This window comes from Vombatus ursinus, unplaced genomic scaffold (genome assembly GCF_900497805.2).
Source record: "Vombatus ursinus unplaced genomic scaffold, bare-nosed wombat genome assembly UNPS02005459.1, whole genome shotgun sequence".
Taxonomy (NCBI): Eukaryota; Metazoa; Chordata; class Mammalia; order Diprotodontia; family Vombatidae; genus Vombatus; species Vombatus ursinus.
In genome coordinates this window covers 60,449-82,434 of record NW_020945237.1, presented here as the reverse complement: position 1 = coordinate 82,434, position 21,986 = coordinate 60,449, and the positions used below count along the sequence as shown (strand labels likewise).

The following is a 21,986-nucleotide window of genomic DNA, read 5'->3' as shown; positions in this document are numbered from 1 at the left end:
TTGCCTCAAATCTACAGGTAAAGGTTACTTGGGAGACAGCCCCTTTTTCTTCCTACCATGTCAAGGGAAAGGGGAAAGAAGAAAAAGGAAATCAAGGTTTACAAGGATAGCGTATACTTAAGATTCTTCCTTGGTCTCCCAAACAGAAAGCAACTCAGTAGAAAACCTAGCTTGGTGTTCCTTAAGCACTGCCTTGATATTGTTGCAGAAAATCTATTTCCCTGCTGTGCTACCAAACACTGTGAAGCTAAATAGCAGATTTCTATATCCTATTATTTGTGGTTTATTCCCAAATAACACTCTTCCTCATCCCCCAGATCCCCAGACTGAAACTGGGAACTCTTTAAAAACACACAAAATAACTAAAGTCAATTTCCCCAGCTCAATCAAGTCAATTAATCTGAGAACAGGCATTTATTTTACTTTTTAAAATTTTTTAAAATTTATTTTGATTTATCCACAATCACTTCCACATGCTTTTGAGTTTAAAATTTTTCTCCCCCTCCTTCCCCACCATTCTCCCCAAGATGGTGCATAATCTGATAAAGGCTATACATATACATTCTTATTAAACATATTTTCACATTAGTGATGTTGTAAGTAAGAATTAGAACTAATAGGAGGAACCACCAGAAAGAGGAAACAAAACTCAACAGTAGAAAAAAAAATAGCAAATAGTATGCTTCGATCTGCATTCAAACTCCATAGTTCTTTCTTTGGATGTGGATAGCATTTTCCATCATGAGGCCTCTGGAGATGTCTTAGGTCCCTGTATTGCTGGGAAGGGTTAAGTTTATCAATATTAGTCATCACACAACATGGCTGTTGTGTACAATGTTCTCTTGGTTCTGCTCACTTCACTCAGAATCAGACCATATAAGTCTTTCCAGGTTTTTCTGAAGTCAGCCTGTTCATCATTTCTTACAGCACAATAGTATTCCATTACATTCATATATCACAACTTGTTCAGCCATTCCTCAATTGATGGGCATCCTCTCAATTTCTAATTCTTTGCCACCACAAAAAGAGGTGCTATGAATAATTTTGTACTTGTAGGTCCTTTTCTCATTTGTGTGATCTCTTTGGGATATAGCCCTAGAAATGTTATTGCTGGGTCAAACGGTATGCACATTTTTATAGCCCTTTGGTCATAGTTCCAAATTGCTCTCCAAAATGACTGAATCATTTCACAACTCCACCAACAATGCATTAGTGTTCCAATTTTCCCACATCTTCTCCAACATGTATTGCTTTCTTGTTTTGTCATCTTGGCAAATCTCATAGGTGTGATGTGGTACCTCAGAGTTGTTTTGATGTGCATTTCTCTAATCAATAGTGATTTAGAGCATTTTTTCATATGACTATAAATGGCTTTAATTTCTTCATCAGAGAACTGCCTGAGAATAGGCATTTTTTTTGACTAGGCAATGGGGTTAAGTGACTTGTCCAGGGTCACACAGCTAGTAAGTGTTATGTGTCTGAGGCCAGATTTGAACTCAGGTCCTCCTGAGTCCAGGGTCAGTGCTCTATACACTGCACCACCTAGCTGCCCCTGAGAATAGGCATTTCTAAAGCACCTATTGTGTACCTAGCACTGTGCAAGGCTCTGGGGTTACAAAGACAAAATTAGACCATGTCCTCAAGGAGCTTACATTCCACCTAGGAAAGGGGAGAGGGAGCCAACAATACATCCACATGTGTGGATTACATGTGCCAAATAGATAAAAGATAATTTTGGAGGAAGATGCTAGCAGCTGAGCAGATCATGAAAGAAAGAAAGAATGAGACAGAATTTTCTAGAGGATTATCCATGTCAGCTAGGAATGTGAAGATCTTGTCCACAGCAAGAAAGGATGCTTCTAATTGCTTGACTTTCTACTGCCACAAGCCTTGAATTTTATTACATTATTAAAGGTATGAAAAAGACAGTGTCCGTCTCAGTCTGGCCAGTTTTAAAGATGCTTTCTTAGCAGTCCCATAGGAAACAAGTGCTTGGGGAACAGCTGAGGAAGGGGCAGTGATAGCTAAGAGTCTGCTGCAGGCTGATTCAGCACTTGGAGCACCTGAGATGCTGGCTCTGGGGAGCTGGGAGTAGATGGGCCTGAGGGAGCTGTCAGAGCCAGCCAGGTCATAGGATACCACAGAAGTACCACCAAGAAGGAAAAGGGCCAGACTTCCTAGAGCAGCATCATTTGGTGTTGATTGAACAAGAGACATCAGGGGACTCCATATTAGAGAGCCTAATTCAGTTCTGAATAGGGAACAGTATGACACAGTAAGAGTAGAATGTACTGATCAAAGGAAGATGCTACACCTATCCCCATTTACAGGGGGTACACAGTGTCCATGTGAGGTGATGCGGATGTGAGACAACCTTTATACCTATGTTTGGGTACAAATTAAACTCATTCTCTAGCATAGTATATGGCACATAGTAGGCATTCCAAAAGTTTGTTAGATTAATTGATGAATTCATTAATCAGTTGGTAAAGTCATATACCTCCCAGGAAGTGTATGGAAACACTTTAAATGGTCAGTGTTTTTATCTGTATGAAAGAGTTTCAAATCCTTCTCTGAGGACTGGTTTTGAATGGGTGAGAATACAATGTGATTGATGTTCATAGGAAAGAAGGAAGGCTGTAGTATGCTGGAAAGAGCAATGGCTTTGGTCCTCTGATTCCGAGGACCTGGATTCAAATCCCATCTCTGTCATGTACTGGCTCTGTGACCTTGGGCAAATCATCTAACCTCCATGTGCCTCAGCTTCCTCACCTGCAAGGATAACTCACAATCTGTTATCCCCCATGGAGCCCCAGGAGTCTAACTGCTAACTTCAAGTCTGAATTCCTTTGACTTATCTAGCAAGTAAGTAACCTGTAAGTTATTCCAACATTTTGTGTCTTGTGGCTTGGGACACTCTCTTTCTTATTATAGCAAGGATCTTCCTATCTTTTATTTAAGATGTGATAATTTGATTTGGTGTGCAAATAAAGTTATATATTTTTGGGGTAACCTAATGCCTCCAATCTTGTTGGGTTCAAGTACAGGAATCAATGGGTCCAAGATTATAGTTTGAGTTCTCATGAATTCCTTACTAGGCAAATTCAATGGAAAATTCAATTCAAATCAAAATCTTTGACCACTTATATATTAGATGACTCTTTAAAACTGTATATATATATAATCTATATCCATCAATATATGGATCTCTCTCTCTCTCTCTCTCTCTCTCTATATATATATATATATGTATATATATATATATATATAATCTTGGCTATCAAATCTTTATCAGAGCAATTTACTGCAAAGATCCTTCTTCCAGTTAATTGTTTGCCTTATAATTTCAGCTGCATTGATTTTGTTTGTGCAGAGCTTTTCAGTTTTATGTCATAAAAATTGTCCATTTTATCTTGAAATATTTGTAAAAATCACTTAACACAATGCCTACCACATAGCAGATGTGGAATAAATGCTTATTACCTTCCCCTCCCCCCTTCTGTTATTTTCCCTGATACTTTCTATTGTTCTCTAGTCAGATCTTCTCCCAGTCTCTTTTCTTTTTTGGTATTGTTGGAGCTTAGTGAAGAGTCTGGCACATAACTGCTTAATAAATGTTTGTTGATTTGATTGTGGGTAGAACTAGGATTAATGGGTAGAAATTACTGGGAAGCAAATTTCTGCTACTCCTAAACTCCCTATAAAATGAGGAAAACTTTGCCAATAATCAGTGCTGTTTAGAAAAGGCACGAGCTTTCTCAGAAAGGAGACTCTCCTGCTCAAAGAAAAATGTGTCTCTGTCTTCCATCTTGGATAAAATACAAATGCTTCTATTTAACTTTCAAGGGCCTTCACAATCTGACCTCCAGCCTACTTTTTTCTGGGCTTGTTGCACATTATTTTCTTTCAAGAACTTAACATTCCAGCCAAATGGAACTACTTTCTGTGCCTGGGATGAAATCTTCCATTTCTTACCTCAGTATCTTTGCACTGGCCTGGAATGCACTATTTTGTCACCTCTGCCTGATAGAATCTTGAGCTTCATTCAAAACTAAGTTCAAGCATCGCTTGCTGCAAGATTCCTATCTTGATCTATGCTGTTGGTAGTGCCCTCCTCCCAGAAATCACTTACTCACTTACCTGGGCCAGTGTTCTTGTTGGGGGAAAAACACAGTAAACAACTTGTGGAAAGGTGTCTTACTTTGGTTTGTAAGAAATCTAGTTGTTGGTTCCTGTTGGTAGCCCCCATGCTTGGCAATAGATACAATAAAACACTTGTCAATTGATTTTTTTTTAAATTCAATTTTATTTTATTTTCAGCTGTGAATTCTCTCTTCACCTCTCCTTACTCCCTCATTGAGAAATCATGGAAAACAAAGCCAAGTTGCAAACATGTAGTGTCAAGCAAAACACGTTTCTGCATTAGTCATGTTCAAAAAAAGAACTATGCCTCTATCTCCACGCTGAGTCCATCACCTCTCTTCCTGCATGTTTTATCATGAGTCCTCTAGAATCGTGGTTGTTCGTGGTATTGATGAAAATTTCTAAGTTCTTCAGAGTTGTTGGTCTTTACAACATTGTTTGGTATTGTATAAATTGTTCTCCTGGTTCTGCTCACTGTACTTTGCATCAGTTCATACAAGTCTTTGCTGATTTCTCTGGAACCATGTTTAGTTTATTTCTAAAAGGGCTTTTGTAGGCATCATTCAACCGAACTTGTAGGTATTGTTCCTATGAAGAGGCAGAGACACAGTGGAGAACCTGTTGGACTTGGTATCAGGAAGACAAGGGTTCATATACCACTTCTGACTTTTATTAGCTAGGTCATCCTTGACTTGACAAGGCATTTTAGTTCAGGCAAAACTCTGCACTTAAGCCAGGGATGGTTGATTTACTCCATGCTGAAGAAACCTTGGGTTCTTTATCCTACTTCCTAAATTATGTTTATCAGAGCAAAGTGAGTTTACTGAACCTGGATAATTGAAGTGAAATGCAAAAATTAAATATTTGTGCATAAAAATATGTGAAGAACCTATAGACCATAGGCCTTTCTATTTTATGTTTAGGTATTTGGAACCTTTCAGAAACTGACATTTCATCATACCCAAGGCTTGGTTGATCTCTGTATTGTTTTAATTTTTCTATGTCTGCAGCCAAAGCAGGCCTGCTTGTCAGCTTCCTAATGAAAGGCTGGGATACACTTCTTTTATGTCCTCACTGTGCCTTGGCACTGGGATGGACATTGATTGCTCAGCAAATTACGGCTTTAATTTGACAAACATTTAAGTTCTGAAAGTTGGGGACACTGACTTATCTACAAAGATTTAGACCTAGAAGGGACCTGTTGTTGTTGATCATTTGTTTCAGTCATGCCCAACTCTTCGTGACCCCATTTGGGGTTTTCTTGGCAGAGATACTGGAGTAGTTTGCCATTTCCTTCTCCAGCTAATCTTACAGATGAGGAAAGTGAGGCAAACAGTGTGAAGTGACTTTCCCAAGGTCACACAGCTAGTAAGTGTCCAAGGTCAGATTTGAACTTGGGAAGAGGAGGCTCCTTGATTCTAGCACTACACCACCTAGCTGTCCAGAGGGGACTTTACAGATCAACTAATCCAGTCCCTTCATTTTATGAATATCCTGTTAAGTTCAGATGAGAAAAATCAGGCTCAGAATGTGACTTGCTTAATATTACACAACTAAAAAGTCATGGATCTGGTGTCCCAAGCCAGGCCATCTGCCTCCAGACTCCGAATGCTTCTAATTTATCTTTGCATTCCCTAAAACCTAGTGTGCAATTATAGAAGGGATGTGGCATGGGGTGGAAAGAACAGGTGATAAGGAATAGAGGATGTGGGTTCCAATGATTAGCTGCGTGCCTTTGGGCAAAGCATTTCCATTCTCTGGGCCTCGGTGGACCCATCTGTAAAGTGAGGACACTGAAATGGATGATTTCTAAGATCTGTTCCAACTCTATGAATTCAGCAAATACGAACTCCTCTGGTGTTCACAGCTCTTCATGACCTGCCCCACCTTTCCACTTTATACTCCCTACTCCTTCATATTGTATGATCCAATGACCCCAGCCTCTTTGCTATTCCTTGAACAAGAGACTCATTTCTCAACTCTGGACTTTTTCACTGGTAGCTTCCTACCCCACATGCCTGGAATGCTCCCCCTTCTCATCTCCAGCTCTAGATTTCTCTGGCTTCTTTCAAGTCCCAGATGAGTTTCCACCTTCTGTAAAAGGCCTTTCCCAATCCCTCTTAAATCAGTTTTTACTAATTTATTTTGTATACATCTCTTTAGTACATGGTTGTTTGGATGTTGTCTATTCCATTAGACTGTGAGAATAGAATCTTTTACCTTTCTTTGTATCTCAACAGTTTAGCACAGTGCTTGGCAAATAGTAGGTACTTAATAAATAAATGTTTATTGGATGACTTCAGGGGTTTTATGTGTGCCTGATGGGTGGAATTAAATAATGTAACAATTAATTTTGAGAGCAGAAATCTCAATCAACACACAATTTAAGAATTCCCTTAATAAAAATTCACAGTTCTTCTCTTTTTCTGAACCTTGGCAAGACTGTGGTCCTTAGCTGCAAAGTATATGTTCTCTGTGAGTTAACACTTTTGTTCTCCTGCCTGCTATTTGTCAAGAATACCTTAACTGGTGTCACAGGCTCTGGCCTCACCCTCTGACTACATAACCAATTATCTATCCTTGGCTGGTACTTTCTCTTCTGTTTAGTCAGGTAGGTGGGGGAGGGGATTGATTATGAGATACAGAGTCAGTGAGGAGACTTGAGTTACAATCCTGCCTCAGATACTTCCTATATGACCTTGGGGAAGTCACTTAACCTCAATTTCCTTATCTGTAAAATGGAGATAATAGTAGCACTTGCCTTGCAGGGTTGTTGTGAGGATCAAATATGTAAAGTGCTTTGCAAGCCTTAAAGTGCAAGCCTTAAAATATTAACTATTATTCTTTGACTCAGTGTCCTTATCTGTAAAAGGGGTGGGATAGGGGTGGGGTGGGGGGAGAAGGAGAATGGACTTCATGGACTCAGGCATTTTCTAGATCTCTGTTCCTGTGGTTTCTAAGGTCTCTTCTAGCTGTAAAATTTCTATTATTGTAAGTATACATTATTTCTGGTTCAACCTATCTTGGAAAATTGCATATATGATAAAAATTAGAAGGTACAGCTGAGTTGAAAGGGAGGCTACAGCATGGACTTCCAGCCAGAGGACTAAAAATGTCAAAATGGTTTTATTAAGCACTTACCACATTCCAACTCCTTAGCTGGAATTCAGCCCCTTAGGATTATCAGTTGCATGGGGATTGTAGATTTAGAACTGGAAGGAAACCATGGAGGCCACTGAGTGCAGCCATTCCATTTTACAGGGAGGAGATCAAGGCCTAGGGAAATGAGCAATTTGTAGGGATTTTTGTTGTTGTTACACAGCTTCTAAGCATCAGAGTTAGGATTTGAAGTGTTCTTCCTGACTCAGGGCTATCACCTACAGCAAAGCAGCTGCTAAGTAGCTTTGGCAGAAGGAGTTTCCTCAGATACAGTCCCTCCTTACCAATGAAATCAGGAATTTCCCAAATTGTATGAGACGTGACATGGACAAAGTTGAAAAATGACATCGTCCCTGTCTTCAAGGAATTTATAGTCTCCTGGTGGAGAGGAGAGAAGGATAAGACATGCATACAGGTAAGTTAAACAGAAAGGAAGATGTGATGAGGACAAAGGAGAGACTCACAAAGCTCTAGGACAGTTTGAGGCAGAGAATCCCAAATGCCGTGGCCAAGAATAGTACTTTTGTGCATACTGGGGCTTTCCACTGTTTGAGCTGCAGTCCACAGCTACCCAACTCTGCCTCTTTTTTTCTACCTGCTGAAACCCACATAAATCTAAGCCTCGAAAGACCCATTTCTCTGTGCTGGAGCTCTGGGAACTCAGGTGAAACTTTTTTAGGTTTTTTTTTTAGTTTTTAAATTATTTATTTTTAGTTTTCAACATTCACTTCCATAAGCTTTTGAGTTTTAAATTTTCTCCCCCTCTTTCCCCTCCCCAAGACAGCATGCAATCTGATATATGCTCTACATAGACATTCTTATTAAACATATTTTCACATTACTCATGTTGTAAAGAAAAATTAGAACTAATGGGAAGAACCATGAAAAAGAAGAAACAAAACAACACAAAAAAAAAAGAGAGAGCAAATAGTATACTTTCATCTGCATTCAGACTCCATAGTTCTTTCTCTGGATGTGGATAGCATTTTCCATCATGAGTCTTTTGGAGTTGTTTTAGATCCTGGCATTGCCGAGAAGAGCTAAGTCTATCAAAATCAGTCATCACACAACATGGCTGTTACTGTGTACAGTGTTCTGATTCTGCTCACTTCATTCAGCATCAGTTCATATGTCTTTCCTGGTTTTTTCTGAAGTCTGCCTGCTCATCATTTCTTATAGCACAATAGTATTCCACTATATTCATATACCACAACTTGTTCAACCATTCCCCAATTGATGGGCATTCCCTCAATTTCCAATTCTTGCCCCCCCCCAAAAGAGGTGTTATAAATATTTTTGTACATGTGGGTCCTTTTCCCATTTTTATGATCTCTTTGGGATATAGCCCTAGAAGTGCTACTGCTGGATCAAAGGGTATGCACATTTTTCATAGCCCTTTGGGCATAGTTCCAAATTGCTCTCCAGAATGATTGGATTAGTTCCAGGTGAAACTTAAAAAAAAAATCTGGGGATGGGGAATTGCTGGGGGTGAGGTGGGGAAGGGTGGTCAAGCTGGAGACAATTGGGAATTGATGGGCAGCCTGGAAATAAAAGCAGGCCCAGGGAGAGGGGCAGTCTGGGAATTGTTCATTCCGACAGTTTGAGAGAAGGTGGGAGGGTGATGGTGGAAAAGCTGGTGTTTCTAGGCTGAGATTTTTGTATTCTTAGTAGCAGAAAGGAATGTAAAGGACAATTAGAATACCCAGTGCAAGATTCCCAGGGTCAGGGTTCAGCTGAAGAATCCTCAACAACCTTTAGGGAAACCATATCAAGTTTAGTTTTAGAGTCAAGCCCCTCTTACAGCTGAGCTTCCTTCTTAGTTTGATTTCTTGCATTGCCTGCCTGCTCAAACGTGGGAATGATATCTTCATAGCCCAGGGGGTGCCACAGTGAGGGTCTCTGTGTTTCAGTTTGTTACTAAATTAACTAGAGGAGATCCCATGGTTTGGAACCCAAGGCTAGGCAGACTCCCTGAAGGGCAGCCTAGAGGGGAGAATGTGAGCCTATGTCCAAAGGTGATTTTCTTTCTACCTTCTTCAGAGCAAACCTTTTCCTTTTAAGGAACTCCCTATAGCTTGTGGTTCCTGAGTTTCCTTTTTTTTTTTTTCTTTTTTTCTCTAGGGTTGGTGGGTAAGCAAAGAAACTCTTAACTAGGTAGGATCTTTTCTCTGGGGAAACCAGGGGCTAGAGACTGGAGGTCCTTTCAGCTCAGTCTGATGCCTCTCCCTCTTCTTTCTCTTGTCTTTTGGTGACAGGAAGCCAGAGGAATTTATTGAGTACAGGGGTGACATGGTCAGACCTATGATTTAGGAAAATCACTTTGATAGCTGAGGAAAGGATGGATTGGAATGGGCAAAGATTTGTCATCAACAGGCTGTTATACCAGGTGTGAGGTGATGAGGGGCAGGGTCAGAGGAGAGAAGGGGGCATAGATGAGACATGACACAAAGGTAAAATCAACAGGAGTAGGCAACAGACTGGATGTGGATGGGTGAGACGGAATGAGGAATTGAGGATGGCATCTACGTTGTGAGCCTGGAGATCTGGGAGAATGAGGGCATCCTTCACATAATAGGGAAGTTTTGGAGGAGGAAGAGTTTAGGTGGGGAAAGATAGTGAGTCCAGTTTGGGACATGTGGAGTTTCAGATACCTACGGGACATCTAGTTTGAGACGTCCAATAGCATCTTAAGAGCAAAAAATGAGAGCTGGAAGGGAACATAGGGGCCACATAGTCCAATTCCTTTGAGGAGGAAAATGAGGCCTACGAAGACTGACTTTCCCAAAGTCACACAGCTCTCAGGTCAGACTAACTCAGGTGCCCTACATCAAAGTCAGCATTTTCCCTTTAAGACCAGAAGTAAGCCCTGCTCTGCAATGGTGGAAGGGTTTCCTTACAGGGCATTCTCTCTCACTTCAGGTCCATATGACAGTCCAATGACTAGGAAGGATACACAGATAAAGGCATAACCTTGCCCTCACAGAGCCCGTACTTGAAGGGTGGGTGAGTGGAAAGAATGGAGAAATGACACATTCAGAAAATATGCAATATTCTTTAATAACTACAGTACAGAACAGAACAAGAGCATAAAACATATACAAAAAGGTATTTGAAATTAGAGAAAAGAAATCTAAAATAGAATGGAGTTTTAATCCTACTTCATACATTTACTAGTTTGAACCTGGGCAAGTCACTTAACTTCTGCCTGCCTCAGATTCTCCCTCTGTAAAATGGAGAAAACAATAGTACCCACCTCCCAGAGATGTTGAGAGGATAAAATGAAATATTTATAGAGTGCTTTGCAAACCTCAAAGCATCATACAATGCTATTATTGCTATTTTTATTATTAGTATTATATCCAACCCCTTAGTTTGACTACAAACAAGGGTCCTTCTGGATGACTGGACAACAGATTCTCTTATTAGGTCAGGAGAATGATTTTCAGGCATGGGAAGTTCTTTGGAAAGCCTTAGTCCAGTGAGTGCCACGTCCAAGGGGGGGCATTCCACAGCTAGTGTTCATAGTCTTGACAAGGTCCTGGGGTAGCTGTCCTTCAACAAAGTATGTCCAACCCTCTACCACTGCTTGGCTTTCTTCACAATGGTGCCTACAGCTGAGATGACTGTGGCCTTAGAGCCACTAGCACTAGTTGTCACTGTGACAACGGCTGGCACGGAAGTTGTTGTGGTAAGGATGGGAGGCTGGCCTACTGTAGTCACTGGGATAGCAGAATCCCACTTGCTCTTTGTCTTCTGAGCATCCACAGCCTTGGTGCTGGCTGTGGCGGTCCTAGTGACTGCGGCATTGGTTGTGGCGCCCCTCTCCATGCCTGTCACAAACTCCATTTTTGTCCTCCCCTTTTTGGCTTTTTCCAATGTGTCCATTTCAATCTTCTGCGCTTTACCTAGTGCCTCGTAGTAGGAATCCTCAGCCCACCCATGGGGGTCAAATATATCCTTGGGATAACTGGTGCCAAGTTCATCAATTGAACAGTACTGGATAAGTTTGTCATAGATGCTGGGATTCTGAAACTCCTTCTTCCTCTGGATAATGTAGTTCATATCCATCCCTTCCTTTATCTTCCACTCATAGAGTTTCTCTATCTTGTCCTGCAAGTGACTTGAGCACTTGCAGGGTGGCTCTGGGGGGATCTGAATCTCCTCTGGAGACATGGTCCTGACCTTCTTGGAGAAGGTGGCAAGCAGATCATCTTGATCACCCTTGAGTCGAGGAACACTGCCATCTCCAGAGGCTTCAGACACCAAGTCGCCTTGCTCCTACACCGAGGCGGCATTCCCTGTGTCTTCCACTTCAGCCTCTGTGCCGCCTCAGGCTCTGAATTCGAGTAAACCGCTAGCTATGACAGCACAGTCTTCTTGCCGGCCATCTCCCTTCCTCCCTCGTCTCTCCCTCTTCTAAAGATATAAGAGGTAGGAGCCTCTTCCTAACCTATTTCCTGATCTAGAAATTTAAAAAAAATACCCAAACCCTCTAGACTTGTGCTCGATACAAGTTTTGCTCTATTAACTTTAATCTTTTTTTTGAAAGTTTATCTAAGTGTTTTATTTAAAACAGTTGCACCACACAGAAGCTGACTCTCCCATTCCAAATTAAAACTAGAGACAGAGATACAGAGACACGGAGACATGGAGACATGGAGACACACACACACAATGGGGGTAAACATTCAACAAGCAGGGAACAGCTCCATTGTGTGGAGACCTCCCTCAGCTACTCAGCATGGTTGGTGTTAAGCTTTATGTACAAGGATAGTTCTGCTATGAAATGTTAATCTCCCAAAACTAATGTCACTAAAGATATGATGATCTTAATTTGGTATGCTGGGGAGTATAGAACTTCTGTCAATACTAATGGGGTGGGGAAAGGTGGGCTGACTGAGAGGGGGAAGCAAAAGCTTTACACTGAGAATATGGCTCACCCCCTTTAAAAATAAACAGACTAGTTTAAAGTATGCTTCCCGTCCCCCCAGCCCCAGTAATAAAAAAGTAGTGGGATCTACAATCCCAGATTTGCTTTTCATCCTGACCATTTACATAGAATTCTCCAATGACCACTGTCATCAGAGTTAAGGATAATAGTTCATTCTCTTTGAGAGGCTACCCTACTCACTCCTTCCTCCTCTTCTTGACTTCATGTTCATGTTCCTTAGGGCAGCTGCTATCCGAGGGTCTTTTAGACCCTCCATGCTGTTTGGCTTCTTCCAAAAATTTGTCCAGACCAAAGGGATCTTCCTCGAATTGAACTGGTCCTTCTCGGCCTCTCTGCCTACAATCTGAGCCAGAAAACTCCTTATCGGGAACAAATCTGTTGGTCTTTATTCGGACCTCTAGGTCATCTCCATACATGTCTTTGTCCAGATTTTTACTGGGTCTGTAGATATTTTGGGCCATGTCTTTGCCACTTCTCCATGGTTGATCATAAACATTATAAATTTCATCTTCTCCACCAGCAAAACCGCTGTCCATGCCCTTAGTCTGGTTGAAGAGCCTCTGGTCATACTGAACTTCATTGGAAGTCCGAGGATTGGGTACACCAAGAGCAATGATTTCACTGATATCTCGATTCTCATTTCTCTGTAGTTTTGACCTCTTATCTGGAGCCGCTCTGGAAAGATTCCTATCATGTTGTCTCCCTTTATGTCTATCATGTCTTATTTCATCTCGTTTCCGAGCCTCCCCATCCTCTTTTTCTACTTGAGTCTTGATTCCAGCTCTTCTCTCTCGAGCTTTCTGGGCCATTTCTCGAAGCTTCTCTTCGTGTTTTTCCTTTTCCTTTTGGGCCATCTTTCTCTCCACTTGAGCCCGCATCTCCACTGCCTCACGAGCCTTTCTGTCAGCAATGTAGAGAACTTCAGCAAGTTTGGCGAAGTTTTCATTTATGTGGACTGTCTGCAGTTCTCTCCCATCAGCAGCCAGACGTTTGTCTAATGGAACAGTATAGCCCTTTGCATTTTTCCAGTTTGAAATACAAGGTGGAATTTTCCACTCTCGCTGCTCTTTCACGGTCATCTTTCGGCTAGGAGAATGCATGACAGGTGCAGGAGGAGAAGGAGGCCCACGAGGAATTTTCTTATTAATTTTGAATCTTGGAGGCTCCATTGGATCCTTCTGCATTTCCACCATCCGAATAACTCTTTGCTTAGCTCCAGAATTGAAAGCTACTCCTTGCTGAGACGGTGTGTACTGGATATACTGAGCTGGAGCTAGTTTATCTGCAGCTGGAACTGGCATAGCAGCCGCAACCTTCTGTGATACAGATTTCTCTAGGGCTACCCGTGTCTTTTCTGTAATCTCTTTAATGGCTTCTTCATCAGGTCTTTGCAGGTCTGGGTCATCTTTGGGAACCAGGTCAGTGTACTTGCTATAAATGACCTTGTCTTTTGATTGTCCCTGTCGAGCAATTGCATCATATTTAATTTTTCCCTCTGCATCCACCTGAATGGCCAATGCATTGGACATTTTCTTCTTTCTTCCCATATCCATTGGGTATTGGGCCACATGTATTTCTGGAAAGGCACCTCCATCTCCAAAATCCTCTAATAAACGAGGTATCCAACCTTTTCGATATCCGTAAGGGGGAGGTTCTCTTCTTGATGAGACCAGTGCAGTCTGCCTCGATCTCTGTGATCTTGCCCTTTCCTCAGCCTCAAGCTGGTCCTGAGAAAGCTGAGTTGGAGCTGGTAAAAAACTGGTCAGCGCCATCTTCTTCCACCGCTCGCGGTGGCGTAACTTTAATCTTTTTGAGGGTGTCTTAGTCCTCTCATTAAAAAAGACAAAACGGTGCAGACGTGGGCGCCGGCCCTCCCCTATTGCTGACAGAGCTCCTGGTTCATTCCCACAGGGTGACCTGGGCCTTGAACACGTGCACCACTTCTTCAGGAAGCTCTCGTTTCAGCTTTCTCAGGACCCCTGTGGAGTCTTCGGGGTTGCCCTGCACACGGTCTTGCACACAACCTCGATCACGGCTCCCAGACGCCCTGGGCCGCCAGAAGCTGCTGCAGCTCCGGCCTCGGTGCTCATGCGCTCTGGTGCAGCCCGGCCGCAGGCTGCCTTTTATGGGCGCCAGAAAACGGAAGTCCGAAGCTGGAAGCAGCTCTTAACCTGTGAAAACTGAACCTGTGAACACCCCTCCCCCCACCCACTTCAAAGGGATGGCTCTAAGTAGCTGGAGCTACAAGATACTTGACAATTGCGGTGTTAGAGCATCCAGATGCTCCTGGAGACCGACCCACCCTCCTAGAGTCTACACTTCAAAACCAGCTATTCCTGATAGGGCTCTGGGACCCCTAAAAAAAAAATAGTCCTTGAACTTCCTCACGTTTCAGCCCTGGCGTTTCCCACCCCAGCCCTCCTTGATTACTTAATTAGCTTGCTCGACGCTCCTTACTCCCAGGCCCGTTTCTGAATTACCTCCGGACCCACCACCACTCCTTGATCCATCCAGATTTTTCTCAATATTTCTTTGTATAAAGGTACCAGTTTTACCCCCATTAAATTTCAGATTCCTTAGGAATCTCGCCCCCCTAACTGGGTTTATAGTAAAACCTCACTCCTCTGACTGAAAGAAGGTTCCAGTGGCCGAATTCTTTTGAGGTCCTACTCTTCCTGGGTGTTTTTACCCTCAACTTCAATAATTCCCTTCCAAACTTTTTCCTTTCCCTGAACAACGAGGGATTGGACCAGGTGTCCCACCGTCCCTTCCAGCCCTAGCCATCCAGGCTCTGTGCTTTCCTAGTCTGACAAGATCTGACTTGGAGCCAATGGGTCAGAAAGCTAAGGCAGCCGGGGGCTCTAGCACCTGGCATAGGGTGGAAGCTTTTCCCTAAACTGTGAACTTTCCTCTTTTAAATGGTTTTCCTAAGGTTGCTTCTGGTGACTGTAGACTGCATCCTTTCTCTGCCCGTTACTGACTTTGTTTTTAAATTTCCAAGAGTCCATTTGGTTTCTTTTTTGGTTTTAGGATGATGACTTCTAGACACCAATCAGGCAGGGCTGGGAGGACTGGGGGATATGGAGAAGCCCTCTGGGTTGGCCTGATCTGGCCAGTAGCAGCAGCACTATTGGCCTTGGAATCCACCCCATCAGGTGCTTGGGTCTGGGGCAGGAGATAGAAGGGAAAAAGAGACAGAGCTTACTAGGCCTGAGCCTTTGGCACCATTGCTGCCACCCCTGTCCTCCTCTTCACATTGCTGGGCTCACTGAACAAAGAAATAAACCCACTGCAGCCTCTTTCCTCCCCTCCCCCACCCCAATCAGTCTGGATCACCAGGCTAATTGATCAAAGTCATAATGGCCCACTCTTCCCCCACCTACCCCCATGACTTGGTTACTATAGATTTTTGGCTGTTGTCTTGTCCTTGGCCTATGGCCTGTGCTCTGGAGGCTGACCCCAAGCAACATTGGGGGAAGTATATAAATAGTATATAGATACTTTTTTCTATAGGTACTATCACCACCTGTGGCAAGTGGAGAAAAAACTTAGGGACCAAAAATACAGGATCTCAAAGATGAAACACACACTATAGTCAAAGTCCTTTAGATCATGACCTGATGAACAGCTCTTAAAATCAGTCATTCCCAAAGTGGAATGGGCTGCCTCTGAAGATTGGGGGGAAGGGGCATTCCCATTGGATTCCTATGAGGGGAGGCAGAATCACTTTTAGTTGGGATCTTAAAAAGGCAGTAATGCTGCAGTGAGATCTATTCTCGAGATTCTGATTCTAGTTGCCACCCTGATTAGTTCTAGAGGGACTGGAGCTTTTTTTTTTTTTCTCCTCTTAGGCTAGTTAAAGGTTGTGTACTGATAAGCAGCAGCTGTAAACATTGGTGCTGATTTGGAGTCATTTTTCACCAGATAACTCGAGGATCTTTTGAGTTCCCTTTGCTTTGGGAAAGGTATTGGTAACACAGAGACGAGGCTCAAGATTCATGAGCATACCAGTGTTTGCAGGATTTTTAAAAGCCTTGTCACCAAAGATGAGGTATTTCTTATTTGCTTGAGAAAAGGCCAATCCTTTTTTCTGTAGTAAAAGGTTGGGGAATTTTTTTCCCCTCCTGCCTCGTCTGCTTCTGGAACATCTATCTACTCTGGGATTCTTCCTGAAAGTGACTTATTCCATGTTTTTTTTTTCCCTCATTGCTGTACCACTTTATCTGGTCTGGAGGCAGGCTTCCCTGGATTGGGAGAGATGGGGTTTGGAGGGAAGGTGTTACACAGACATTGACTGACTTTCTCGAAATGGTAGCCTCACCCTAATGCTGCTATGTCAATCAATCTTTATCTAGTATCTAAAGGCTAACAGCAGTACTAAACCTAGTAATGGGCACAGGTTTTTGTGGGTAAATTAGGGAGGCAGGCTAATACTAGCTCAAATGCAGAAGGAAGTCTTGGGCACTGGGATATATGAAACAAGAACGGCAATTCCCTGAAGAGTGAGATAAATCTGGGACTTGGATACTTAGGACTTGGACAAAGTACAGGGCATTGATCCCAAACAACCAAATAGTTCAGTTACTGCAACTGGACTGGCAACAAGGCTGGCTCGAAGTGTGTGGAGCTTGGTTCTTATGAGTCTATCTTGCCCTTTCTTAGTAATGGAGATGACCTTCCCTTCCTCTCCCTGACCCCCCTCTACCCAGATCCTCATAACTGCCTCCAACCATCTTCAAATACTCTGCAGCTGCTGAGGTATAGTGGCATATCTAGATTCGAAGTCGAGGAGCTGCCTTTGAGTTTGAGATCCAACTTGATTTCCTCATCTGTGTAATAGGGCATCACCTAGCCCACCTGACTTCTAAGCATTTTCTGTGCCATAGCAATATGAATGAGCTACTTCACTACTCCCTTAGACAGAATGTATCCCATGCCAAACATTACCTAGTCCCCCTACCCCTTATTTGTACACTGTAACAGACAATTTAGCAAATCCATATTCAACTTTTTTTTTTTTTTGAAAGCCACCAAATTCTCTACCCACTGATTGTTCTGGATCCTTAAGGTTGGAAAATATAAAACGTCTTACCTACGTAGCAAAATACTGCCTTTTAACCAGACCAAAAAAAGTTTCAGGATGATTGTGAAAAGTTTCATAAAATTTCAGTCTTGAAATATTTTAAACTTGGTCAACTCTTCTTTCCCACTCCCCCCACCCTTTTGTTTTTTTAGCCTCCCCCCCCCCCCCCCCCCCCCAGAAAGAAAAGAACTCTGAAGAACTGGGAGAAAAGGAGGGAGGAGGGCAGGGAATGACTCCTTGTGTCCTGGCAGAAACTTTGGGTAATTTTTTCTTTATATGGAGGAGTAAGGGAGAAAGGGGATGCCGTAGAAGGAAAGAGTTGGAGAATTAAACTGTCAACAGCTCAGGTCCCTGTGACTAAGGCATCTTGCCCTCCTTGCTTAGGGGCTAAAACCTCTGGGCAAGTCCTGAGGGAGCCCTCTTTTGATGAGAGCTCCTTTTGGCTGTCGGACAGGGAGGCCCGCTGCTCTCAAATGGGCAAACCCTCTCTTTTATCCAAAGAACCACTGGTACTGACTTTCTAATACACCACTGTATGCAATACCCAAGTAGAGTAAGACTTAAAATCTTTTTCAGATATTCTCAACATTCCTTGGTGACCGTTAACAGCCGCATTCATAGAATTCTTTTCACCTGAAATGGAGGATGACAGTCTTACCTCTAACTGCCATATGGGGACAGGCCTGTTTTCTTCATCATAATGAATCATGCTCAACCTAAATATCAACATAGGCTTTACAACTATTGCCATCCTTTCAGCAGAGAATGTGACAGGTACACCTAGTGACCTGGATCATGGATATAAAGGCTGACAGGCCTATGTTGACTCCTTTAATCTTTTGACTAAGGCTCCTTCAGCTGTGACCTCTAGCAGATGTAGAATTCTATCTAGTGAAAGGAATTGCAATTTGGAAGGTGCTTGACTTTTCACTGTGCCTTCTCTGGTGTTGCCCCTCTATTTTGAAATACAGATTGGAGGGAGAAGGCCAGATGGGATCCTGGGGCTCTGCTAATCCTGGAGACTTCAGGCCATATAGGATTTATTAATCTCCTGAGATCTGATAGACTTTGTTGAAGGTGACTTGTATTCCTACTTACCACTCAAAGCTGCTGGCTTGAGGCAGCTTGGCTATTATTCCAAATCCCTTCTCAAAATCACAGGTGTCTCTAAAGCCATTTGGTCTTCAGGAAAGTGTTTACTAGAGCTATTTTGCTGGCAAAGTGCATGAGGCCAATCACTGCCTTAGGTCTAGTGTCCCCAACTTGCACAAGAGCTGGGTTTCTTCCAGGAAGAAACATTTTCTTTTTCTGGCAATTCACAGAGTCTAAAATTAAAAAATAGAAAAATCATAGGAGGTAAACATAGGCTTGTCCACAATTAAGAGGTTATAAAATTGAGCTAGCCCAAACTGCTTCCTCATGCTAAAGTCCATCTTTTTTTTTTTTCCTTTTAACAATATTCCCTCAGTTGAGAAGCAACTTGGCCTAGTAGATAAAGAGCTAGCTTTAGAATCAGAAGTCCTGCCTAATACATGCATTGATCACTCAGCCAGTAAGTCATTAAATTATTGATGCCCCTAGGCAATTTTTTCTCTATATTAAAAAAAAAGACAAAACTACATAGGGAGCTCCCTTTTTCAGGGTATGGGGAGGGAAGGGTAGATTTTTTTAAGTGGATTCAGCCAATGATTTGGCTAACATATCAAGAGGAGCTTCTCCAAAGTCTGTGCTGTCCTTGTGACAGCACCCTCCTGTCATCAGCCAGAATATATCCTAAGCACTTAAAGGCCTTTTGAAATTTGTGTCTACTGCAGCTTGCATCTCATAAGGTGATGGTGTTAGCTATCATGAAATCTTGACACTACATGGCCAAACAGTAAATTGAAACCTACACGTGGTTGTGTATATTGCTGTAACCTCTACCATTTTAAGTAAAGGAATTTTGCAACTTGGTGTAATTATATCAGTGTGCTCTGAAGGCTGTACTTTCCCTGGGGAGCTGACTGCTATGTTCCAAATACTTGCAGGTCAACTTCCTCTCTCCTTTATACCATTACATAAGCTTGACTTTGGGCAATGAGATGGCACAATGGATAGAGTGCTGGTCTTGGAGTCAGGAAGAATAGAGTTTAAAGCCTTGGGCACTTACTAGGTGTGCGACCTTGGTCAAGTTGCTTAATCTATGTTTGCCTGAGTTTCCCCATTTGTCAAATTGGGACAATAATAGAACCTATCTTCCAGGATTTTGTAAGGATTGAATGAAATATTCATAGAGCACTTAGCTAATATTTATGTAGTACTTAGAAGTGTGCAATCTTAATCAACTAAAACTATAGTATTTAATTATGCAAAATCTAAGATTACATAGATTCTATACTCAATAGTGAGGAGTGGCATGGGGAACTACTTATGCCCTGATACTCTTCAAAGGTTAATGCCTTGAGAGGCAAGATAGCTGAAGAATCTGTCTTTAAACTTGTGATCTCATTAGTAGCCTTCCAATAAAGATCCCAGTGCTTCTGCCCTATCCTGTGATTCTTGTACATTTTCCCCTCAAGACCTACCTAGTACCTTAGTATTCTTACTATTTGGGGGTTACCAATATAGGTAGTACAAGGGATAGCACACGGGGCTCAGAGTCAGGAAGATCCAAGGTCAAATCTGACCTTGGATACTTACTAACCCCATGGCCTCTGTCCATTTCCCCATGTGTAAAATGGGAATAATTATAGTACCTATCTTTCAGGGTTGTTGTAAGGATAGAATGAGAATAGTTGTAAAGTGCTCTGCAAACCATAAAGCACTATGTAAATGCTAGCTATTAGCATTTGGCCTTTACCTTATATGATCTGTTCTTTCTTCTGGGCATGCATGTTCTAATAGCTAAAACTAGCATTTTGTTGCATTTTGTCTTCTGCCTTGTCTTTGCCCCATTTGATGCATGAACTTCACTTTCCCAAAATAGTGTTAGTCTATAAATTCTAGCTGTGTAGTGTCACTAGGAGAGTGATATTAGACATGGATTTGGAAAGCAGTGAACCCACTGGGATCAGTAAAAGTGCTTTTAAAATGAAAACTATTGCTTTTCTTCCTATTCAACTTTGGGCCACATGCATTGTGGCCCACGTAGTCCACATGCGGCATTTGCTTGAAAGGTTGGACTACTTTGACACAGCTTTGCTTTAAACTGTAGGTAATTTGCACCATATATCATTTTCCTGGGGTGGTTAATTAAGCAGACATTTCTCATTGTTATGGTACCTAGCTGAGAAGGCTCTATAGCCTTCCAGGACTTAAGGCAATTGGCAAAACATCCTATGAATGGCATTTGGAGAACCAGAGGGGAAGGTCTCAAAAAGCCTATCAACTTTTTGAGGATCGGCAATTTAATTGATGTAGAGAGTCTTCTAATATCTCATGACTGCCAGCTCTGTAGATGGCCTTGAGTTGCTGCTAAACTTCTTCCTCAGATGACTCTTTCCTCTTACTATGCTCCCTTCATTCAACTTGCTCAGTTTTGTTTCTCTCTTTTTTTTTCCATATTTTGTATCTCAATGGCCTCTTAGCACCTTGCAGGCCACCATCTATCTCTTCTTCAATGACCTCCCTTCTAATCTCTTCTCTAATCCCTCCTACATAGTTTTCTCAAATATTCTTAGTCTTTGGTCCGACCATCTCTCTTGCTCATGAGCTTGAGTAGCTCTGTCAGGCTAAAATACAAACTTCAACTAGTTAAAAGCCTGCCCCAGTTGACTACAGTCCTTCTTTACAGGCTGATAAACACATTAATAACTGCTATTTTACTATGTTTGTGTTAAATTGGCATGGTTGCCATGTGGTCCCATGCAATGTTCTATTTCCTGTCTCTGGATAGACTGTCTGACACCTGGAATGCTCTTCTCAGACTTCCTTAGACTCCCTTCAAGGCTCAATTCAGGTGCCACCTCTCACACTAGGCCTCAGCCTTTTCTCTTTGAACAAGTTGTACTTTATGTTATATTTGTCCACGTACATATTGATAGCCTTTATTTCCTAGATTATAAGTGCTGAGGGATAGGCATTTGGTTTGGTCATTGTATCCTCAACACCTCACAAGGTGCCTTGTATTCTAGTAGGTACCTACTAACTTGGAGGAGCTCATGGAAAATGATACGTGCCAATGAGCAATCCTCTCAGACCTGCATTGCCTCAGTCACTTCGTGGTGCACTAGATAGGACTCTCAGCTGGCTTTGCCTATCCCCAGTCCTTTGTCCCTGGCTTTTCCCATTATCCCTTTCCACTAGCCATAGTGGTTCCTCATGTCATTTCCCTTGTTTTGCCTTGTGTTTGGAAAAACCTTGGGCATGGGAGCTGTAGGACCCTTGTTGCATCACTTCATAGAGAATGAGGAAGCACCCCACTAATTCTCTTTGAACAGAAGGCAATTCTCCCTTACAGCTCTGATGTCAAACCAAGGGCCCCCAACCCTAGTGCCAGGAACATCGCTTGCTCCTTTCCACTCCATACCAGTCTTGGGCAATGATGACTTGGAAGCTTACCATCTTCTTATTCTTTCCTTGCATCTGGACAGCTTGTTTCACACAAAAATAAAGCACCTTAAACTTGTAGTCCATGGGCTTGAATTTCTGTAAAGTTCCTTGAAAACTGGT

The 21,986-nt window shown here is 42.4% G+C and overlaps 2 pseudogenes; both read right to left on the bottom strand.

Annotated features, from left to right (window-relative positions):
• Positions 1 to 10,878: 10,878 nt before the first annotated feature.
• LOC114032528 lies at positions 10,879 to 11,690 on the bottom strand (annotated as a pseudogene).
• A 666-nt stretch (positions 11,691 to 12,356) lies between these two features.
• On the bottom strand, positions 12,357 to 14,025 carry LOC114032588 (annotated as a pseudogene).
• Between the last annotated feature and the right edge of the window lie 7,961 nt (positions 14,026 to 21,986).